This window comes from Apteryx rowi, unplaced genomic scaffold (genome assembly GCF_003343035.1).
Source record: "Apteryx rowi isolate R43461 unplaced genomic scaffold, aptRow1 scaffold_204, whole genome shotgun sequence".
In the NCBI taxonomy this organism is placed as follows: Eukaryota; Metazoa; Chordata; class Aves; order Apterygiformes; family Apterygidae; genus Apteryx; species Apteryx rowi.
In genome coordinates this window covers 453,734-477,125 of record NW_020448353.1, presented here as the reverse complement: position 1 = coordinate 477,125, position 23,392 = coordinate 453,734, and the positions used below count along the sequence as shown (strand labels likewise).

The following is a 23,392-nucleotide window of genomic DNA, read 5'->3' as shown; positions in this document are numbered from 1 at the left end:
TCTTAGTTCATTATATTTTTTTCCTTGTTAGTCACAGAAAACAAACATGGAAATTTTTTAAGGGAAATTAATGAGAGAGATTATTTTGGAATTTAACTTTAAATAACCCTCAGAAAGCACAGGTTATACCAATATCACCAATCTTGTTGACTGGGGGTGCAAGAGGGAATCAGGAAATTAGCCTTGCATCCTGAACCTGCTAATCTGAATTTGTTACCACCTCACAAATCTTTGAAAGGATTTGCATGAAAATTTCCCTTGAAAACTAATTTACCAATTTGGTCTGCTTTGTAGTCCAAACATATTCAAAATTCTAGAGTCAATTGCACATGAATTGTTCAAAATCCAGCCTGATTAGCTTATAACTATTTTTACTTAAAAACTTCACAGTCTAACCAGAGTGTTTGACTAGCTGCAGCTAACTAACGAAGCTGTTCATTGAAATGCTGAAGAAGGCCACATACATTTCTGATTTCACAGTGAACAGTGAATAGGATCACTCAATGTCTAGAGACCGGGGGGGGGGGGGATATACAAAGGGAAAAAAATGTAGGTCTTCGATAAATGCAATTTTTTGTAAGGATAGGAAAGGTAGTTTTACAAATGCAGAAATTCAGTACTATTGGCACTGACATAGTCAGACCCAGCAATGTGGAAAACAACGTATTGCTGCATTTTCTTATATTTTTGGTGTTGATTTTAATAAGGGAAACTGGAGAAAATACCATGGTTGCTCACACCACTGTGTAGCATTACAGAAAGCATTGCAACATATGGGGCCATGGTAACATTCTGATACCTAAATAAGGACAGTATGTTTTGGCTTTGCTAGATAGAAGAATGTTTTCATGCCCAGCATAAAATAGATGGCAGATCTTATTAGTAATCAAAATTTCTTTAAGCTTGTCTAGGAAGAAAAGTCTTGAACATGATATTCAGAATATTTCTAACACTAGGTAGGGGCAGCATCAATATTCAGGAGTTCAGCTTTATATTTCCTGGAATTCTTAAATTAAAGCCAGACACAGAACAGTTATGCAATGAATCAGTGTCCTAGGAGCTAGCACAGAGATTAATAAGCATATGATTATACAGCTGGGACTATATTTCACACAGGTGAAAGGCTAAGAAAATGTGCATTTCCAGATACTAACATGCTAAACAAGCAAAATAGATAGCATCCCTGCACTGGGAAATGGAAAAAGATGCCCCTGCTAGAATTCTTGGCGGAGTTCTGAACAAAATCCCTTCAGAATTATTCTGGACATTAGAGGTATCTTTCTGTCACCGGAAACAACAGCAACAACAAAGCAAAAGTGTAAGTGAAATCCCTTCAAAATTTTAACACTGTAAAAAAGAAATCTCTACATACTAGTATGATACTGATGAGACATTTTAGCTCAAGTTATCTGCCTATTTAAGTTTGAGATGTATGGAACAGATCCATACACTTCTAGGATTGTAAAGGATATTAAAATGATATTTCAGACTACCCCATTTTGCAATGCAAAACACAAGTACTAAAAATAACTGTAAGCTGGGGTATAATAACGTTACTTTGTTCCATACTGCCTTCAACCAGAGACTTTGAAAGTATTCACAGATATTAAGCCCAGGGCTTAGCTTTAATAAACCATGTAGCTCTTTGCTTTGCTGAATCAGGACTTCAGTGAAGTAAGGCAGAATTTTCAAAAATGCTTAAGACGCACAAATCGCATTGATTTTGGCACTTGAAAGTTGTGCACTGAAGTCGCTTAGGTGCTTTTGAAATCCATCCCTTTAAGCCATGCAACTCTTGTTTCCCCTGCCCTCCTTTCCCTCAGTACCTCCATCAAAGATAGAATTAATTTATTTCTAATATGCTGCACTTAGTGGGAGACATTTTAATACAAATGGCTGACAGAGCTTTTACTTTATTTCATCATTTTAATGAGTTTATATATAGGGAGATAAATTTATATTGAAACATATCACTTTTCCATTCTAGTAAGTATGGAATATTCCTACATATATTACCAAAAAAAGAGAGTACTGATAATTAATTGTTCTATATGAAACAATATTATGGGAAGAGATTAGCTTAGGAAAACAGAGCTATCTACTATCTACAGGAGCTGTCATCCTAATTTTCAGGTCACCTGATGCAAGTGTTCAGCAAGTTTGAGGCCCTGGTAAAAAATGAAGGATTTATAAGGGCCATTCCTCTTTGGAAGCAATGTAAATTCAAGCAAAATCTACAGATCTTTTAAAGCTTCCCATTCACATATTCCTTATAAATGTTATTTTTCCCATATTATTTTAACTTTGTTACAGTTATCCCAAAGATATAATGATGTGATTGAGTATAGAAGTTGATGGCCATGATCCTTTGCCAATTCTCTGACCAAATCATACCGAACTTGTAATTTACACCACAGTTTATGTCTATACTCATCTTGGCCCAGTGAAAGCCCACATACTCTAGGTTGAATTTGGCTCAGAATATAAAGTGGCACATAGCTTTATTACTAGAGGAGGCAACAGAGGGGCATAAGACGTAAAAAATAAGCATGTTGTTAAAGCATTGACTCAGATCTCAGGAATTCCAGCCTTCTGTCACAGACTTCCTATGAAATATTAGGAAGCTCACATGATCCCTCTTAAATCTTCTTTGAGATCAAATTAAACAGGTCTTAAAATCCATGAATCCTCCACTTTCTCCCATACCGTTCTGAAAAAAGAAAATCAGTCAGAGCTTGGGGACAATAAAATTGATTCCCATAAAATATAAACCACCTTTAAGCTTCCCTTTATCCTTTAATAGTAGTACTAAACTTTTTAGGTTCAAAGGTTCAGCACTTTTTTTCTTTTAAATAGTACACTTCAGATTTTCCCTTTCAGTCAGGATAGCAGAAAGGAATGTCTGAATACCACAGGAAAGGCTATTCTAGTATAATTTTCCAACTCGGTCAAATCCAAGAAATACTGGAAAACTCATGAGAATCTTGTTCTTTGATAAGTTACCTACTCAATTTCCAGATGAAAGAGGTTCCAATGAGTTTGCATTAATTTGGGATTAACAGTCATATTTGTCTAAAGGTACCTCCAAACCTCTGGGCAATTCAAAGTAAACTAGAGCTTATTGGGGACCGAGTAGGTAAACTGGTATTCTCATTACCAGCTAATTAACATTGCAACATTGCATACATCTGAGTAGATGATGGGTGTTTTTGTTTTTTAATCATGTACATTTCTATGTCTATTCTACATCAAATCATATGATTTGAATAAAAAATTTACTTGTTTAGCTTTTTTTTTTTTTTTTTTTTTTTAAAATTTTTTTTTTTTTTTTTTTTTTTTTTTTTTTTTTTAGAAAGGTTTTGTAACTTGGCATTCTGTCCTATTCCATGCTAGCACTTTTTCAGGTATCTTTAAAGTAATATACTGTTTCCCCTGTCTTTTAGCTTGCAACAGATAATGGTCACTACCTTAAAATTTTACTAAGGGATTCCTCAGCTATTCTAGTAGCCAGGCTTTCTGAACAGCATAGTTTTAACATTTTACACTTCTGTAAGCACAGCATACAGTTAGGTAGGGTTAAAAATAAAAAAACTGAAACAGCCAGCTAAATCTGAAGTGGATTAGCAGGACTTTGAGAAGTCCTGCAGAACGAACTGAGGAAATTCCAGTGGCTAGATGGAGCACTGAGGTGGAAATAAAATATATATGTATACACATGTATGTATACACATACATACGCACACAGACACTTGAAAAAAGTAGAAATTATTTATTTCAAGGACTGAAGAACTATCCTGTAGTAGCAGATTCGAACTGGCTTACTTACAGAGGGCTGCCAGTGCTGGCAGTTTTTAGCACTCAGTCAGCACAGGTCATTCTAGGATCAATACTGCAAACCATATTAGTCCAACTGCATTTACTTATATCATCACATCTATGAGCTTTTCAGTCCCTAATAAAAATATCATATTCCTTTCTCAGCCAATTGGGACATATTAAAAATGTAGCCAGATATTTTATTGCCAGTGAAAAAGGAGAGATCAGAAGCTCTTCAAAAGGTGTGTATTAATAGGCACATCTACTTTACCCTCCTCCCATTCTCGTTTAGGAAAAGCAGCTTATTTCAAAGCCATATCCTTTTTCTCCCATGTTCAGATCACAATTTAAGTGTTATTATAGCATCTAATTATATGCACAATGCATTTAGTTTCCTTTGCATAAATGCTGCTATACTATAAGTCTATTAACTAGACAGATTTTATTTTGTTGGGTCTATTTTCCAACACCTCCAAACCCTTATTTAAAGTCACGCTATTACCTAAACCCTCAGATTTTCATTTATTTTGTTCAGGAAATAAAAAATAATTTCAGAAAATTCAACAAAAGTATAAGCATAGAATCAGAAAGAAAATCTAGCATAGACCAGATGGAAGTAGGGCAATGGAAACAAATAGGAAATAATCATTCATTACAAAGAAATAATTTGAATTTGGTCGGTGCGCTGAGAACTTCTGTGGAAATCATACATGAATATCATCACAGATACTGTATCTTTGGGTCCATCTACTGGCCTTAGACCTTATTACAACTTCAGACTAGAACGTATCACACAGGATAGCTAACACTTCCTAGAGTCAACTAGCACGTATATTGGTGATTAAATGACAAAGTGACTTAGCTTAATCATCATTTCTGGACTGAATTTGGGATTTGGGGATTTCCTGATGCAACCTCTAGTTCACACAGCTACTACATACATAGGATTTCTGGAAGCCATTTGCTGCATGGAATGCACTGAATTAATTCTCCTGTCTTCAATGCCCTTGCAGTTCTTGCTCAGTGTCACTACGGTTTATCAGTGGTACTGCAGCACACTATTTCCATCTCATTTTTAACTCAAGTTCAGCCTCCATAGGCTTTATACCCCATCAATTTTAAGTACATTCTCAATAGAAAGTATTATTGTTAGGGAGTGATTTTCAACCCATTCACAATTTATGAAACACTCAGTTGTTTTTAATAGAAGCACAGACCCTTTTATAGCAAAGATAAGCCTACTGACAAGCAACTTCCTTCTCYGCTATCTTTCATACACTCCTCACAAGCACGCCATAGGTCTAGAGATTCATGCATCACCAGCTGAAAACCAGACCTTCTGTCCCAAGTGGAGACACAGCAAAACACAGGCCGAGACATCCGTTACAGTCCAGCTCCTGTCGACTCGCACCTGAATCAGTCCTGCCTACATCACCCCTCTTCTTGTCCGAACTGTTGGGTACAGCCAGCACTTTCAAACACTCTGCAACCTCCTAGGGATCTTCTCCATTATTTTACGCTCCCAACTGTGGAAAATTTTTCATACAGTCCAGCTGGAATCTCTTTCTTTTTTTTTTTTTTAATGGAATAAGATCACACATTGCTGAACTCTAAAATGCCATTTTCTCTGCTAATACTGCTTTTTCTTTAACTACATAGAAATTCAATATATGAACACTATATCTTGACTCCAGTAAGATCATGTTTTCCACATGGATGAGTCTATTTTTATCTTAGTATGAATTTCTTTTAAGATTTTAAGATGTTAACAAAAATAATTCCATACATGCAAACAAATGTATTTCAAAAGAAAGAATATATACTGAAATGAAATACTGACCAGGTCCTTGAGAAAGGGTATGATTCTAACTTCCTGTACAGTAGCTTTACATGACTCCTGTGTAGTCTCAAGTTACTGCACTCAGCTGACTTCAGTATGACGACAGCTAATTTACACCTAAAAAGACAAGGTCAGAGTCAAGTTCACAAAAGCATTATATATTTGAAGAAATAGATAGCAAAGTACCGATTTTATTTTCAGAAAGCATTATACAGAAGCTCTTGCTCATTTTCGTGAATCAATTCTAGAAAGATTTAAGAACAGAAGTTCTTTCAAAAAGCTCTGAGAACTTGTGAGAAATCATTCTTATTAAATATGTATTACAGCAGTGCCAGGGATTCTGATCTGTGTCCTGGATGCATTACTTCAGTCTCACCCAACTAGCTGTATCCATAGCCAAGGATGCAGATAACCAAAGGAACTTCAAAGAACTGCATTTGCTGGCTTCTGTGATGTTGCACTGCAACACAACATACCTTATAGGAGGGGAGGGAAAGAAAAAAAAAAAGAAAGAAAAGAAAAGAAAAGAAAAGAAAAGAAAAGAAAAGAAAATACTTGAACCAGTGTGGCAAATTTCAACATACAGAAAGAAAATGAAAGATAGTGCCCCATCTTTTATGCAGAGAGATTATTTCAATTGTGTAAATGCAGTTTTTTCCTGTTTCTATACAGAATGTATTCAACATGTTTCAACATGAGCTAGTAAAAAGAGATAGGGTCAATGAACAAAATTTACCATTAAGCAGACAGAGAAGTCTATGTTGTTTGGCAAACAGGAAAGAGGAAAAACAATGAGTTGACTCTTTGGGTATGTCTACAAATCAAGGTAGAACTGAAACAGCCACATAAGTACATATTGCATATGGGATGCAACTGCAAGTGAAACTGAAGCACCTAGTTAAATACACAGACATGAATCTTAAACTAGCTAATGTATGTAACAATTGCAGTGCTGGTGCATCACGGCCTTGAGTTTGGCCCAATAAACAGATTAAAAAAAAAAAATGAGGACCTCAGTTAGGTGCTTTATTGCTGTAACTGCTTAAAGCTGACACTACCTGTTGGTTACATGAATTAGATAAATGATATACAGTTTGGTTATGCCTGTCCACCGACCAAAATGAAGGGTGTAGCTGAGATGTGGAAAAAAGGACAAAACCAGCATGTACTGCAAACTGGATGGCAGCAAAGCAGAAACAACAAAACTTGAATCAAGAATCACCACCTGGCGCAAAAGGAAGCCAAAAGCTCTTGCCACAGTGGATTTGGCAATGAGGTCTGCATACGGATTGCTGGGTTTCTGCATTGGATATGCAACATTATTAAATCATGATTTCTAATTGATATATTGTACTTAATATATTGTGATGCCAGCTTCAAACTATAACATTTATCTCATACCGAAATGTGTTGTCACTCCCAAATTCATGGGAGTCAAATAAGCACTGGTGTTATAGCACTGGTATTAACTTGTGCCAGGAGTAACTTGTGTCATAAAGTGAGTGGCAAATGCTGGATGCTACCATTTTGAGTGCGGACATGCAGTTACCAGAACTCACCCTCCAAGCAGGAAATCAGAACAACTTCCCAATTACCAGTCAGCACATTTAATGAAAAGCATTTTAAATGAACTATTCATGCATAATTTGGGACATGGTCTTACGGTCAAAACAGTGTTATGTAAAGTATAATGAACGTTCTCACTACATATTTCAGTGCACTTAAACTAAAAGCAATATTTCCCCAACACCACCACTTTGACCAATTAAAATATATTAAGTAACAAGCCAAATTCTCTGAACTTTTTATTTTTAAGCCATGAAAACCTGAAGATTTTTTCCATCTCCTCCTCCTCTAAGGTTTTATTCATTACAAGAAAAAAAAATCATAACTAATGAAAAACCTTTCTCCACAAGAACACAATAAATTAATAGATATCCTGTTAAAAAGCAATATTCAGCTTAGAAAATACTCTGACAAGAGTATCATTTAGGAGCAGTTTCAAAGCACTGCTTGATGATTCAGGTAACTGGTAAGATGTGAGAAAATCTAGAAAGCCATTTCAAATCTAGACCAGTGATTTCTGGGGTGTGGGTGGCTGGGTGGTTTTTTTGTTGTTGTTGTTTTTTAAACATGTTCTTTCCTGTCTGCTTTCTATCCATCTCAGTCTGTATTATGGCAACAACTTGGTAGATATTCTTCAGCATCTTAAAGCCATATTTAGCAATGCAGCATACAGCAAAAATGTTCCAGCTAACACAGACCCAGTAGCTCCAGCTCAGAACATCTGCACAGTTCAGCGAGGTGGACTCAGGCACTAAAGCCAGGCTAGTAAAGTGGTGTTCTTAAGCAAATAAATGATGTTTCTCAGGTTTGTACTGCAACAAATATATTATATACAGTCCTGAAGCAATTTACTATGCCTCTAGCTTGGATATTCCAGGCCCACATTTGCTTTTACAGTGTAGCTATGCTTAAAAGAGATGAAACAATAAGACTAAGATGCAGATTTGGAAAGTCTCATATGCTCAACTTGCATGTAGGTACTTTATCTTCATGCAAATCAATGGGAAATAGGAGGCTGATATCTTTTGTAGATCTGGGCCTAACACATCATAAGCTACCAGTAATGAGAAATAAGGATCAAGTGAGGTAAGCTTGGGGGGGGGGGGGAGATTGTATAAAATTTGCACTATTTCTTTTATTCTATATAAATAGAGACAGATGTTCAGTCTCCAAGGCTACCAATCAGTTTTCATGATCACTGACCTCCCTAAAAAAGCACCCTAACGCATACCTGCCAACAGACTGCATTTCTCTGATTCTGCTCTTCTCAAACACTGAAAGCAGAGAAATCCACACAGAAGCAGTATGTAATCATTAGTAAAGAACTGGAAGGGAGAGCAATTGTGAATGAAAAATTCACGAATAAACTCTCTCCTCTTTTTCTCTTACTTATACTGGAGGTACATACAGTCCTATTTCCTACCATATACCACAGATTTGGATAGTCTCACAATAAATGATTCACCTCCCAAACATAGAGTACTCATGGTTTGAGCGAAAATTCCCTCAACATTAATGACATCCTGTACCAGGGAGTTTTTCTTCCATGCAAGACTTAAGGTTTCGTTTTTGTGAACTGTGTCCATGGATCCTTCTATAATGCATATTTCACTATTTTAGGTATTTTAATCTGTAATTTAGACTCTAACAGAGTAGCTAGTTCAGATTAAAGAAACTCTTGGTATTTGATCAAAAATTCAGGCTTCCTTTCTAGGGGATAAGTGTCTCATATACTCTAAAGCTCTTCCAGCCACATGACACTAACATAGCCTTACTGCTCACCCAGCCCTAGCAAGCAAGATGTCCAAGGTAAGGAAAGTAGAAAGAGACTACTACCAATAATACCAAATAAGGTGTCATTTATTCTAAGTGGATGTTCTGTAATTGTTAATGACAACTGTGCACAATAATATTTTTATTTTGGCTTCCTTCTAGCTTGCTAGCTAATGCGCTCCTCTCCTGTGGGCCAGCATAAACAAGCTCATCAACATTTATCCCTTTTACTCTGCCAGTCATCTCCATAGACTTTCAAATATATGGAAGTTATAAGCACATTTAGCTTCACAGCAATGTTTACAAACCATTACCTTCTGCTGACTAGTAAAAGGAGCCCCATTCAGCTAATCTGTCCACCTTTAATCAGCTTTATTACCACACCTTTGAAATACTAAATAAATAAGTAAAGCAGAAAAAGTCCTCCGAGCCTGAACATGTGGTTTCTCTGCACGAAGAGATGAAGCTATGCAGATACAACAGCTATGCAGACACAACAACTTGTCAACCAAGAAGCCCTCAGAAAAACTAGCCCACAGATTAGAAACCAGGTAGAGGGTAACTATTTTTCCACCTTCCACAATATGCCCATTTGGTCTCTATCAAAACATTCTTTTTTGCCAGGACTCTAGACCTCAGGCCCTCAACAGGAGGAATAACCCTTATCTCCTGGTTTCTGCTGTGCCTAGCAAGACAAACTCATCCTTAAGACCTCTTAAAAAGCATGTATTTGTACTGCAACATGTGTACTTTATTGTATCATCTGACCACAGAGGCGTGCGTGAATGTGTTGTGTGTTCTTATTATAAATTAGTTTGACAAGCCTATAAATAAAAGCAAAATGGAACGTGTACATATTATCAAACTACATATCCACTAACAGAACTATTTATACTTAATTTTATTCTTAAAAATTATTAGCTTTATTATAAGAATTAAAAATGGCCAGCGGAGAATTTACCTAAGGCAGATATTCAGACTTTGAATCCAGAAGAGACCTCTGTAATCAATTATTTCTGAAAAAGTTTTTAAAAAAAATCTTGAAAGCAAATATTCTAGTAAGAGCTTTAGAGAACCAAACATAGGAGATGTTTTAGAAATCTTAAAACTATGCTTCACTGCCTAAAACAACAGGAAGATACGTTTCCTCCCTCTGAGTTATCTCAAAAAAAAGGGAGGGGGGGCAGGGGGCAACAGCAGAGGACAGACATCTCCTAGATTAAAATTTCAAAAACCAGCACCTTCTCAGCTGAGATATGCAAAATCCATAAGATTGAATTTTTTTTGTTGTTTTGGGGGGGGGGTTGTAATTTTACTCTAAATTTTTCATGGCATCACAGATGTCTGCATTAGCAAGTAATGCAGCACAAGAAGGCAGCATTGTTTGTAGAACAAAACACTTAGGGCCAAGGACTCAATGTCCTCACTATACGCCTTTTGGGGGCTCAGTAGTTCACGTTCCAGGATGTGAAACCAAATAATGGAAAGTGGAAGTAATTTGAGAGAGAAGGTAAATTCCTGATGCAACCTCCAGCACCAATATGGAGTTTAGTTATTCAAAGAAAGTGAAAAGGAGTTCCAGGAAAAAACAACAACCTGCAGCAAAATAGGAATCATGCTTTATTCCCATTTCTGTAAATGCAACTCCAGCAAAATTAACTTTCAAAAATATTTAAAATAAGGTACATGGACAAATCCTCTCTCTTTTACCCTGTACTACACATACTACACTATGTTCAACATTTAAAGTCAAAAACCCAAGTGTTTTCTGTAGTTTTGGTGCCTTTATTTCCTGACATATCCCAGCTCCCCATCAAAACAGATAAGGAGTTATTTAAGGGACATGATGTCTGAAATAACTATTTTTCTGCAACAGGAAATTAAGGAAATTTGTAAGATATCACATATGTTATTTAAATACTTAGAATATATTCTAACAGATGCATATGATTTGTCTTTGAGTTTCTTCCTGGATGGGTTACTCCCCCTAAAACCTGGTATTACTGATTTCACCAAATATTTTCCAACCACAGTCATTCAGGCAGACAAAAAATAAATACCTATTTTATGTGGCAAACTGAAGTAATTGATATCCTGTACTCATAGCAAAGGGGACACTTAGGAGCCCAGCTGTTTCTTCCTTCATAAAAATTTACTTCATCACTTACAGAAGATTAGTATAGGCATTATACATCAAAATATAGTATAGTATCCATAATTTGCATGTGTCAACAGATGTGTTATACAAAAGCCTCTAAAGGTAATTAGTCCATTTCCCAAAACTTCTTACCTTGCAGTCACTGGCAAGCCTGGGAACCAAGGCTTTAAACAAATGTGAACAACATCTGTGGAGTTTAAATAACAAATTGATTTATTTTTGGCTTTTGCAACACAGCCACTAAGTAAAATTTAGCATCTATAAATGGCCTCTGTGTCCAAGTGAATGGACTCAAGTTAAGAAGGGGAGCTTTATGCTTGGCCCTTCTCCAGAGTTTGAGGCTTCAGGCTACATTCCTGGGATTTGCTGTCCATGGACCCTTTTTTGCTATGATTAGGTAGTTCTCTGTTAGAACTCATGGCAGCAAATCAATGTCCTTTTCATATTACTTGCTTTGCTTTCTTAACCTGTTACAGCTCAAAACCCAGAGAGGCCATATTTCATTCCAGCTATATATCATACTGGTAATTTCCTGTCGATTAACAAATATGCTACTAATGTTTACTAGTGGTCCTACCCTAATCCTTATAYGCATTCACCACTTCCTTCCTGGCAGAGATGGCTGTGTGATCTGTCCAGGGAGTAGACCAGACGTGTGCTCTTGGGTCAGCTAATTTGGCAATTGCAAGGCATAAATACAAGAAGATAAAAATAGCACCATGTTGGGAAAACTCTTTAAGAAAAATGTTTTAACTAACACACCTTCTTAAGGAATTGATGCGAGAAGAGAGAAGAGAAGGGGGGGAGGAACTCTGACCCTTTTTTTTGTGGTCTCTGAGCAGAACTTGAGGCATGAACATAAAGGTCACCAAGAGGGCGGTGGTATCACATCTACATTTGTGCAGGAGACTCTGTGATTCCTCTAAAATAACACATACAAATGTGTGACTGAGCAACCTGATCAACAAGCTGTATTGCTGTTGGCAATGATGCTGATACTTGGTTAGGTAACTGCAGATTTTGACAGTGGTAGGACCTGATCCTAATCAGTGCACTATAAACCCTCCATGCCTTGACCGCACTGGCGAATGAGGCAGACACAAYCCCTGCTAAAGGGCTTCCACTCACCCTGCAGAAGCTCCTGCTTTCGCTCTGGCAATCCCAGGTCCCAGCAGACCAACGAAAGTGGCAGCCACGCACACACATCTCCCTGAGCACCCGTGTGCTATTACTTACCGCAGGATACGAAGATCTCTGAAGAAGCAGTGGTTYATCCTGCCTAAGTTGCTTGGGAAATTAAAAACATGAAGCCAGAGGCAACTTTTAAACCTTTAAAACTGATTTAAATATGAATGAAGAGCAGAGCAAGAAACCAAAGCAGCATTTAGGCCATGATTCAAGGCGGCTTCCTAAAATAACGGAGACAGTTTGTTATTCTTTATTGGTTCATGTATTTCTAATCATTCTAAATTAAGACAAAGACTCAGATTACTTATATGATAAGCGATTGCATTTTAGGAGCCAATTTGAAACACACACTAACATAGCAGGGCTGTTTTTAAAAAAAAAAAAACAAAAAAAACCCCACACTCCTCATGTTAGCAGGTACTTCAACTTCGGTGTCTCTGAAATTCTGCTGGGTGATATTGTAAAAAAAGGTCAGGCTTTTCACTGACAAAAAAATATTAGAACCAGCTCTCAAGATAGAGAATGTTACACAGTTTTGATAAAGTGGGGCAAGAATAATCCAAGCAGGTCTAGACAAGTCTTTCTTCCGAAGCATTGTCTCTACTTTAAATTTAAAGTCTAAGCTTGTAAAGGTTTGTAGTACCTCAATTCAGCTTTCGTATGATCTTGAGGAGGCTCTGCCTTCATTTGTCTCTTACATACCCCCATTTTCCAGTGGCAAGGATGGAAAAAAATGCCATGCATTAATTAYGGAGACTGTAGTGTGAGCTTTTTCAATATTTAATAATGTGATTTCAACAAATCCCTAAAGTCTTCAAATATACAAAATAAGGACAGGATTATTACAAAAAAAAAAATCCCATTTCAATTTTTATACCTAGATGTCCTTGAAAATAGGCTACCTTCTACTGTGAAAAAGGAAGCATCTATCAATTCTTCTACATATCCAGGCTCCGTTTTCTCTCCTTGTTTTCCATATACGAATGGAAAAACAAGTATAAAACCATAAGCAAGAGAACATCTACCATGTTAAAAGACAGGCCAAAATCTTGCAAAGAGCTCTGTGTAAGGGATTCCCATGGAGCACTGGGTAGATGAACAGTGGTTCATCTGTGCAGAGCACACTGCAGCACCTATGCCTTTCAGGTTACCTTCTAACCCAACTAGTGATTACAGCAGTTTAAAAATTTTATGATAATACTCTGCATGGAAAGAGTGACTAGAGCTCAGAAAAATAGTTTTTTTTCCCCCTCACTCAGCACACAGAGAGCTATCAGTTTATTGTTAATTGGAAGGGAACTGAAACATCGTCATGAATATAGTGATTGACTGAAGTGCTCAGTCAGAACCTACAAACTAATATTCAGCCAGAGCCTTCCTCCAGCACATCGGTACTAAATAAGGAAATGAAACTCATGCAAATCTTTCAGCCTTTTGTTCTATTCAACATCATGCACTAGTCACTTAAAGACAAGGAAGCAGTCTCCATAGGTTAATTTACATGATGTGGAAAAGCAAAGACAAGAAAGCTGCAGTTAGGCCTATGCCTCCCAGGCACTCCTTAATTGCAATTTATTCCTGAGGAATGAGTTGCAGCTTTTCGCCTGCTCTCAGGAAAGCCAAATATTGCTGCCTAGGTACCCAGACTAGAGCGAATATGGACGTTGCAGATGATGTCATAAAGAAACATAAAATAGGCCAGATGAGTGAGGCTTCTGCATTACATATGAAACTTAAGAGCTTTTTGTTAAGGTCCACTAACAGAAAATCTTGCATATCAATGTCTGCACCCCTCTACCAAGTCTAGCATAGAAGTATTGTGAAGAAGTTGACCAATTCATACATATTACAAACTTTCTTTTAGAGTGGTTGAACAATGCACAGGTTTAGTGGATGATGTTTTAATTTGCCACAGTAGCATGCGACTGTGACATGCATTACTTTTTCTACAGGATACAGCTGCATGGCTTCATAACCTACCACTTAAATTAGGGATCAAACAGCCTCCAAGAACTACTGCTCTCAGAGGCTTGAACCAGATTGCAATGCTCAGTAGACATTAGACTCAGTACAATTTCAGCTTCCTCTTCAACAGGAGGTTGACAGAAGAATGCTAGTCCAAGACCTGAAGTATATAGTACCCAGCTGAGATCTGTCATTCAGAGTAGCAGTGTTTTGTCTAAAGACACTCAATTTTTGGTGCTCYATAAGGCATTTCAAGTATTTGCTGTTTTTCTAGTCATTTTGCCTTCCCAAAACCAGCCATAAAAGTTCAGATTACTGAAGTGTAGAAAGTAGCCTAAAGGAGAGCAAACTTATCACAGTGGTTTTGTGGGGTCTTTGCACTCCAGTGCTCAATAAGGCTGCAAGAAACAGCCCCGCTCAAAGATAAAACAATCTAAATGAGAGAAAGACCATTTTCATCTGACTCACCAATTGCTGTTTTTTCAGTGGTGTGCGGTGCCCACTAACTGCTGCACTGGGTCAGTGGAATGCATTTTAATGGCAGGGGTGGATTGCCAATACGTGAAGTACAGTCACTTTCCCTAATTTCCTGGTTATTCGTGAATGGGGGAGGGAGGTCCATTTGGTGTAGCTTCCAGGTCAGAGCAAAAGGGGCTCCTTTTTCACTTTCTGCATGAGATGCACACATTCCTGGCTCAGCCTGCAGAACATTGCCACAATTTACTCTGTTTTTAGCCACATGTTCCTTCCCCCCCTCCCCTGATGCAGGCACCAGAGCAGGAACTGAGAAGGGCGCTCAAGTCCTTTTTATATTACTGTGTTACAGTTAAGGGGGGGAGGAAAGGGAGGAAAAAACACACCCACAGCAGGAGACTCCATGGCTGTTTCCAGCTCTTTTGACAATCATCGAATCAACCAGGGTAAGGCAAGGAAGATCTGAAAAGTTCCTGTATGGTGGAAATGAGTTGCAGGGAGGGGGACAAAAAAATATTTGACTAGACAGCAGGAAGCATTGTATGTATTTATCTAGATAATTACATGGTCCTATCATTGTAGTAGCCGAGAAACACTCAAATATTTAAAAGCAGAAATAGAAATAACATGCTTTCTCTCTTCTCTTGCCTTCCCCCCTACCCCTTCCTACTCAGTGTGCCAGAGACACAGCTTAATTTATAGGATTTTATTTTCAAAAAAATAGTTAGTATATATGAGTGACTGTGTGTATAAAGTTGTGGATAACCTAAGCCACAGAGATGACTTAGTTTTAACTCTGAGAACAATTAGTTCCCTACTTATTCTTGGTACTTTCCCATAAAGAAGTTTTGGTGCTCCGTTTCTAACCAAAGCCATATTCCCCATTAGCCAGCTCTACATCAGATTAACTATTCACATCTGTAATTTCAAAATTAACAGTATCATGAATACACCCATCAGCAGTACTGCCAGCTTTCTCTACATCTGGTCAAAGTTCCCTTATTCTGATGTAAGGCAACCATAAAGAAAAAAGCAATTTCTCAGCTACCTGATGCCAGTCTCAGTCAGAAGCAGAACCTTAAAGAGATCTGCRTATAAGAGTCAGCATAAGAAAATGGAGTAGTAGATCATCTGCTCATAGTTTCTAAGGATGGCTTCTCCTTTTTGATACAAGCCACAACTTTTCAGTACATGTGGTTGGTTCCTAGCGCTGCATTATTGAAATTATCATATATGAAAAAAGCCTCTGTAGGATGCAAAGTCCTCAAAACATTCTCCTCTCCCACCTAGTCACCATCTCATCTATCCCAAGGTGATTTGTCCATAGGAAAATATCATTAATACAAGCGCCTATTTCAACTGGACAGAGAGTGATTGTGCTCTTGATGCAGAGGTAATGGAGCTAGTTGTCCTCTACCTCTTCCTGGTGTTTCTCCCCATTTTCCATCTCTCCCATAGTTTCAGGCAGATAATAGGGAAAATTAACAGCCATGGGATTCCCTAATGCTGGAAGCCTGAACTTGTATACAATTCTGGATATGCAAAGGAAATTTGTACTACAGGGATGTATAACTTGGCTACCAAAGGCACCAATCTACACCAAGGCAGCTCTGTCTAGAAGCCACAACAGCAAATGCTGAAGCATCGTTGTGCTGTGCTGCACATATGGCTTTTTGAAGGCCTGCTGTTGGTTAAAAGTTGCCTGAATCGAGCAGAATTAGCTTAAGAATGTGAATACTCTAAGCACAGTGAAAACATCACTCAAACATCACTAGTCACTATTCTTCTACAAGCATCCAAAGAAGCTTCTTACATATCACAGACTCTTCTCAGCTCAGTACAGTCATCACAGCTTCAGAGGGTTTTTTTGACATTATTTCTCTTCTGCCTACACAGATAATAAATATGTATAGCTTCCAGAGTTTTAACTTTTAAACTCAGACAGGAAAAAGAGTTGCAAAGGCAACTGAGTGCACTTAGCAAGCATGACCGCACCAACTATTTTTGCCTTCCTTTAATGTGTTTGCCATGAACACAAGTACCAATGGCTGGCCAATGACATACTGCCTCTGTTTCTTACACCATCAAACTCCCACCTAAAAATGTGGGATTTGGCCAAGATAGAAGATAATTATTTTTCTGTAGAAGACTGAGCAGACAACATTTTTAATGTTTTTGTATACTTTTCTTTAGTAAAAAATAAAAACTGTTGCCAGGTGACTGTTTATCAAAGAAGCTTTGCTCAAAGCATGTCAGAATGACCTAATCACTGATTTACCACAATGCCAGTTCCAGGCTAAGAAATGCTTCTCCTTGCTACAGTGTTTTTCATTGAAGATGTTATTTTCTCCAACCAAGTACACTGAACAGTTTTTTGCTGCAAGCCTGACACAAAGATCCACTGAACAATTTCCCCACAGAAAATACAATTTTGTTCTTGTTCAAACCAAACGAGACTCAAAATAGGAGTGACTTCTTGTGAAACTTCCTTTATTTCTCAGTTCAATAATATATGGTAGAGCAATTTGTACCTTCTTCTAAATGAGGAAAGATAACTCACAAGACAGACAATTATTTCTGAAGGTTTTGCCTTCACACTGGAAAAATCCCTGTAAGATTCTTTATTAATGAGTGACACCTGCTGGACAAAAGAGGGTTTAAAAAAATATCTCCCTGGAATTCCACAATCTCATTACTCTAGAAAACTGATAAGAAAAATGCCACAGCTTTTTTAAAAAAACTGAAAAAGTACTGGATCATTAACTATGTGTGACTTCAAAGTCCTCAGTCATACCACATGAAGTTTGGGCAAAAAGTGACTGAGCTGTCACTACATTAATCTCCTCATTTTTCCTCTCTGGAAGAGCATTCCACACAGGACTAAGCAAGAAACGTGGTTATGTTTCTTGGGGGGACTTCACCACCTTGAAATATAGTTTCATTTCAGTTTTAAACTTATGTTTTCAAAGTTCTCTTGGAAAGAGAAAGGAGTCTCAATTACAGTGCAGGCTGCCTGGTTGGGGTGCTGCGGAAGCAAGGAACATTATACACCTGTGGTCTCCAGTAGTGGTTTTCAGCTTGGGTCTTGAAGACCCTGGGAGGTCTGTGAACTAATCTTAAGAGACTTGCAAAAACTAACTCTGAAACAACAAGCCTACTATTGTCAGCAGACTTGAATTTGCTTTATGGGGGTGTGTACTTCCAACCGGGGGGGGGAGGGGAGATGGGGGGGGGACACTAGAGTGTCAGGAAAAAAAAAAAAAAAAAAAAAAAAAAAAAGGAAAAAAGGTGACAATCCAGTTCTGCAAGCAAACTACCCCATAGCTATGTGTCTGAGATGCTGGGAAACCAGGAAGGTCTCTCCAAGCTCCACATGGTTCCACTGGCACCCTCCTCAAATCAGCCTGAACAGACGTCCTGAGAGAGATCCTAAGATCTCCTGAGATCACCCTAATCTCTTACAGGATTAGTGTATTCCCACAACAACAATAAAATTTATCAAAAGATTGTGGTTTTTTTAACTTTAGTACTACATAGCATTCATATGCACAGCTCAAAACAGTAAATGTACCCTCTGGACAATCCTCATTAGTGTCAGTGACACTACAGCTGTGATTAACAAARCTGTTCTCTAAAACCTTAAATAAGAACTTTTTGACTTTCTCCCTTTCTCTCCTTGCTGCCAAAGTAAACTAGAAGAAACAGTTGGCCTCAGAAGTCTAAGCCAAGAATTACAAGCTAAAATGCTGTGCATAATGCGCAGGCAACATCAGGGAGCAGCTAGATGACCAGAGTTTACGGGCCAGGTACTTAGCTGATGTAAAATGGTTTTGACTCCTGTATGCTGGGTTCCTGGCTTCCTTGCTTGCACATTTCCTCTCTAGAACAAGCTGAAGAGCACCATGATAATATTCAGTCCCACAGAAAGATAAACAGCATGCTTGTATCATGCCACAAGGCATCTCACAGAAATTCCAGGCACCTTAGCTTGAATCTATCTCAATAACTTTCTAGGCAAGAAATACATTTTTACCTTTCTCTGTATGGATCCTCCAAGACATGCGATAGGAATAACCCAAAAAATTAATGGCTGTTTTACACATAGGCTCTATTGCGTGTGTGTGTTTGTGCACATGTGCAAGAAAGAGAAAAAACTTCTGTACTGCTAATGCAGTCCTTCCTAGGAATGCCACAAGTAAATCACAGGTTTAAAGCATTTTATTCACAGGAAAACATGGCAGTCCTTGCAAGTAGAATTGGACTAAATGTCAGTAAAGCAACAAAGCAGTTCAATGATGCAGCACCTACAGTTGGTTCTATTTTGGCTGAAGCTCTTGGAATAACGGTCATAAAAACAGAAAACAACCCATATATGTAATATACGCTATGGTTTCTCTTCATGAGGCACTGTACAAACAAGTGCTCTTACACTCTGTAGCTAATCTAATGAGCTATTTTCTTTGAATTCTATTGTGCACGTTAAATGTTCCCTTTATCAGTGTGCCTTTTTATTAACATTAAATCCATTGTTTAACCAAAATATTGTGAGAATTAAAGTTCATTTGCCCAAATATTTGACCTACATGGGAAGCCCAGAACTCTGTGGGCTTTTAAATGGAAGCCAATAGTTTGTGGTACTACTACCTCTAAAGCTATCTTATGACCTGAGTATTGCTGCTACACAAATGAAAAAGTATGCCAGCCTTTAAAATATTGCCTTAATATTAGTAAGTTATTTATTTAATATAACTTTTATTACAGCTACTTTCTAATGACAGATGTTCACATGAAGCCTTATGTCAAAATAATTTTTCATTTACATTCATGGTATCTGAAGCAGTCTTGTTTACTTGGATGCAAACATACACAACCCTAGTATGAGTTACTTACATACTTTATTTTAAATTCAGTTTCATGTATCTGACTTTTAATAAACAAAAATGGCATTCTGATTAAGGGTTTGTTCGTTTTTTTCCTAAAAAGGATTTTCAGTTTCTGCCTGTCATTACTATTATTTCTTTATAAAAAGATGCATCCTATTATCCAAAACCAGTATTTCAAATTATTGCATGAGCCCTATTATGTGTTGCATTTTTGAGCAACTACTACCTGACCCTGCTTTCCTAAGGAAATGCAGCTCCAGCAGTTCCACTGCTCCTTGAATAGGTTGTGAACCAGACAGTATACACCCAAAATGAGATAGCCAAACTATGAGGTTGTGGTGGAACRCAACTACCCCCCTCCCCCCCACACACACACCTCGGGCCCAAAGCGTGGCAGAGCGCAACTACCCCCCCATCTCAGGCCCAAAGTGTGGTGGAGCACAACTATCCCCCCTACACACAAACTCCTTATCTCAGGCCCCAGCTGACCACAAATAACTGACAGAACCCAGGGCTGACAAGGAGGAACTAGGCGATACTGGTTGCAACTGGTGAGGCCAGAAGTGGGCATGAGATCAGCAAAAAGGTATATTTTCCCCAACACAGCATGAGATCAGCAAAAAAGGTATATCTCCACACCAAATATTGTATGACCATGAGTCAAACTCCATGCCCATAAATAGCGCTGCAGCCTAGAGCCCATTGAGCTCTCCTGCACGGCAGCGGGCTGCACAGCAGTGAATCTCCCCTTGAGCTGGGACGCCTCTCAAGGTTACTCTCCAGGAGTTAAGAGAACCTCTGACAAGAAACCGTTGGAGTGGTAAGAAACCGAGACTCGGGCACTAACAAATGTGCAGTAAGATTTGTTTGCTATGACTACACTGTATGGCCATCTTCAATAAATCTGTTTGCAATAAACCCAGAAATAATAATAATAGCCTACTAATAACCAATAACCAGTAAATAACAAGCAATCTACATGCCTGTAAGCCCAATCTGCACTGAACAAAGCCATAAAAAAGAAACAGAATTAGCAAACACACCGCTAAATACAATACACCTTTACACACACGCACAATAGTATCTTTTGAAAAGGGAAGTCCTGTCTCACAAACCTATTGGGTCTCTCTGAAGGGATCAACAAACATGTGAGAATGCTTCCTCCGGCTGACATGCTGTTGACACGTTGCCTTGGATTTGCAACAGGCTTTTGGGAAGATCCTCCCTTCCCAGTTATGGGATAGTAAGGGAGATCTCTGTAGTTTCACATACACATGCAAAAAAGCGCTTTCTTACAGTAAAGCATCCCAACTTCTTCACAAATCCCTTTGTGCAACTGATCTCTTCCTCTATAACAGGAGCTACTCAGCAAGTTAGTAAAGGAGGTGGTGTACTAGCTAGCTTCCTCACAGATGCGCCAATAACCTCATCTTAAAAGGCAATGAGGAAGAAGGAAAACATACAGCAAGTCTTTTACTCATAAGATAGCTATAAGATTAAAGGAAACCTGAAGCCTCCATCAAGGAGGAGGTAACTCAGGTTAACAAATAAAAGCCAAAAACAAAAACTCAACTGATACAGATATATAACACAAAACCCAAAACCCCCCAAAACCCAACAAAAAATCCCAAATCCCCCCCAACCCCCCCCCCCCAAAAAAAACAAACCTCACACAAAATTCCCCAGGGATTTCTGTGGCAGAATTGCAGAATTTAGAGTCATACAAGACAGCTAGTAAGAGAAATTCTTTCTCTCAAGAAGTTACAAAACAATTTTTCTCATTATTCATTTCTTTCAAGCCATTATTCATTTCATGTTTCTAGGGCAAAGGTTCTCTCTCTTTTTTTTTTTTAATTTGGTCACAACTGAAGTGACAGACATAGTACTACCAGCACCATGCATTAGAATTCACAACTGCCTAGACTACCCATGTGGTTTTTACTATTGCACACCATTCCTGTGGAAATGGCACCAACAGCTCAAATAGGAAAATATTTAACGTGTTCTCCAAATGCAATTGCACAAGAAGACATGACCAAGCATGACCTCCCAGCCGCAGTTTCGCAAACCAACAGCAGCACTCTACAGAGCGCAACGCATGACCATCTGCTCTGCTCTTGGTAGTCTCACACGCTGTACCAGGGAGAAAAGCTATTGCACAACACAAGGAGCAGCAAGATGTTTGTTTGTTTTTCCAGGTAATTCACTTTCACCATAGGAACAGTGAAATTACTCTGGCAACTCAGGCTGACTTGTTCACCTGCAGGTTACATTGAAGGACCAGGATTTCATTCCCAGACCAAGCAGTCCAAGCTTAAAACATTATGCCCCAGAAAGTCTTTGTACCAGCTTCCATTAAAAAAAAGGGGGGGGGGACATGGAGTTGTAGAAAAAAACACAAGATTTTCCAGGTTTGAAACTAGAATGTTTTAACCAAGTCTCAGTAAAAAATATTTTTCCCCAGGTGATAATTTTGGCCTCACAGTTACCATAAACATGACGAATGGGTCTGCTGTGGATTTAACACAATTTTGTGGTATGATTGTTGAAATGTGTTTTGGGATAATGGCTACTCACAGTTGCGATTTTTTTTGTTGTTTTTAATGCTGCTGTTTGAGAAGGAAAGCTGCATCCTTTTTAAATCCTGGATAATCTCATGCTCAGCTCTTGGAAGCAGATATTATTTCATTCATATCAAGTTAGTTCCTCCTGGAAGGGGGGAGAAAAGTAAAGGCTGTATCTGTTCACAGCAGGCAACCCTGATTAACTCTGTAGAAACACACCTGAAAAACAAACAGCACTTTCAGGGGGAAACAGCCAGGCTGGGATCCAGTCAAACACAGCCAGGGGCAGGTCTCTCCATCAGCAGGGATTAGAGGAGGCAGACACACAGACCCAGCTTCCCTTTAGGGGCAGGCAGAGATGGTAACTAGCCAGGTCAGGGTTTCAGAGAGGTTGGGGCCTTTGGGCTCATTTCCTGCTGAAGATGCCAGGGAGCGGTGTGAGGGCCAAGCCAGGCTCCGCGGTGCACCCAGGGCAGCCGTGCCCTTGCCCCCGGTGCCATCCCCGGGGCCGGGCAGAGCTGGGGCCCCAGTGACAGCCTGGGCACAGCAAGGGGACAGGCCCGGTCCAGGAAACAGGCCCAGGCCCACCAACAGGCAGGGCTGGGCGCAGTCCCTGTGAGGCAGCTCAGGGCCACTAGGGCCTAGCGGTGCACTCCAGGCCCTGACACCAAATAATGCCTGCCACAATTTTCTTACCTCCTGAACTGCTGGATTTTAAATCTTTCCATTTTGGATTCAACTTCTGACAAGAGCACTAGAGCCCCAGCAGAGCCCAGGGAAACCATTCGCTAGATATCCCATCTTAAACTGCTGTACAACAGGCTTCCCAGTCAGGCAGCGTGTGCCAAAACAGCTGCTTATTCATACCAGATCACAGGGCAGACTTCCCCCCACCCCCCCCATTTTTTAAACTCTTAGAGCATAATCTTGACATAATTGCAGTGCAGCAAGTTATCCGGAGTACACAGGCCATTCCTCGTGACCATTCCTGCCTTATTAGAGCAGGCATTGTCAGTGAACTGGGGCATAAAGGGCTGAAGAGAAACCATTCACTTTCCTAAAAGCCAATTCTCAATCTCTTCTCGTTAAATTCATTAATTTCTCACATGTATCCAAGACTATTTGTTTATTTATTGCCTGACCCTGCAATTCTGGGTGATTCTAA

The 23,392-nt window shown here is 38.8% G+C and overlaps 2 long non-coding RNA genes across 8 annotated transcripts in view; one reads left to right on the top strand and one right to left on the bottom strand.

The window, feature by feature from the left end:
* LOC112965174 overlaps nucleotides 1–22,827 on the bottom strand; it is a 92,598-nt gene extending 69,771 nt beyond the window's left edge. For all 4 annotated transcript variants that reach the window (XR_003253201.1, XR_003253200.1, XR_003253203.1 and 1 more), the window contains exons 1-2: nucleotides 22,241–22,827; nucleotides 5,657–5,773 (exon numbers count right to left, since the gene is read on the bottom strand). This is a non-coding gene — a long non-coding RNA (uncharacterized LOC112965174). The remainder of the gene's footprint in view (nucleotides 1–5,656; nucleotides 5,774–22,240) is intronic.
* LOC112965173 overlaps nucleotides 20,267–23,392 on the top strand; it is a 44,844-nt gene continuing 41,718 nt past the window's right edge. For 3 of the 4 annotated variants that reach the window (XR_003253195.1, XR_003253196.1, XR_003253197.1), the window contains exon 1: nucleotides 20,267–20,483. This is a non-coding gene — a long non-coding RNA (uncharacterized LOC112965173). Of the gene's footprint in view, nucleotides 20,484–22,127; nucleotides 22,200–23,392 lie in introns of all 4 variants that reach the window. The other variant, XR_003253198.1, reaches the window with a different exon arrangement.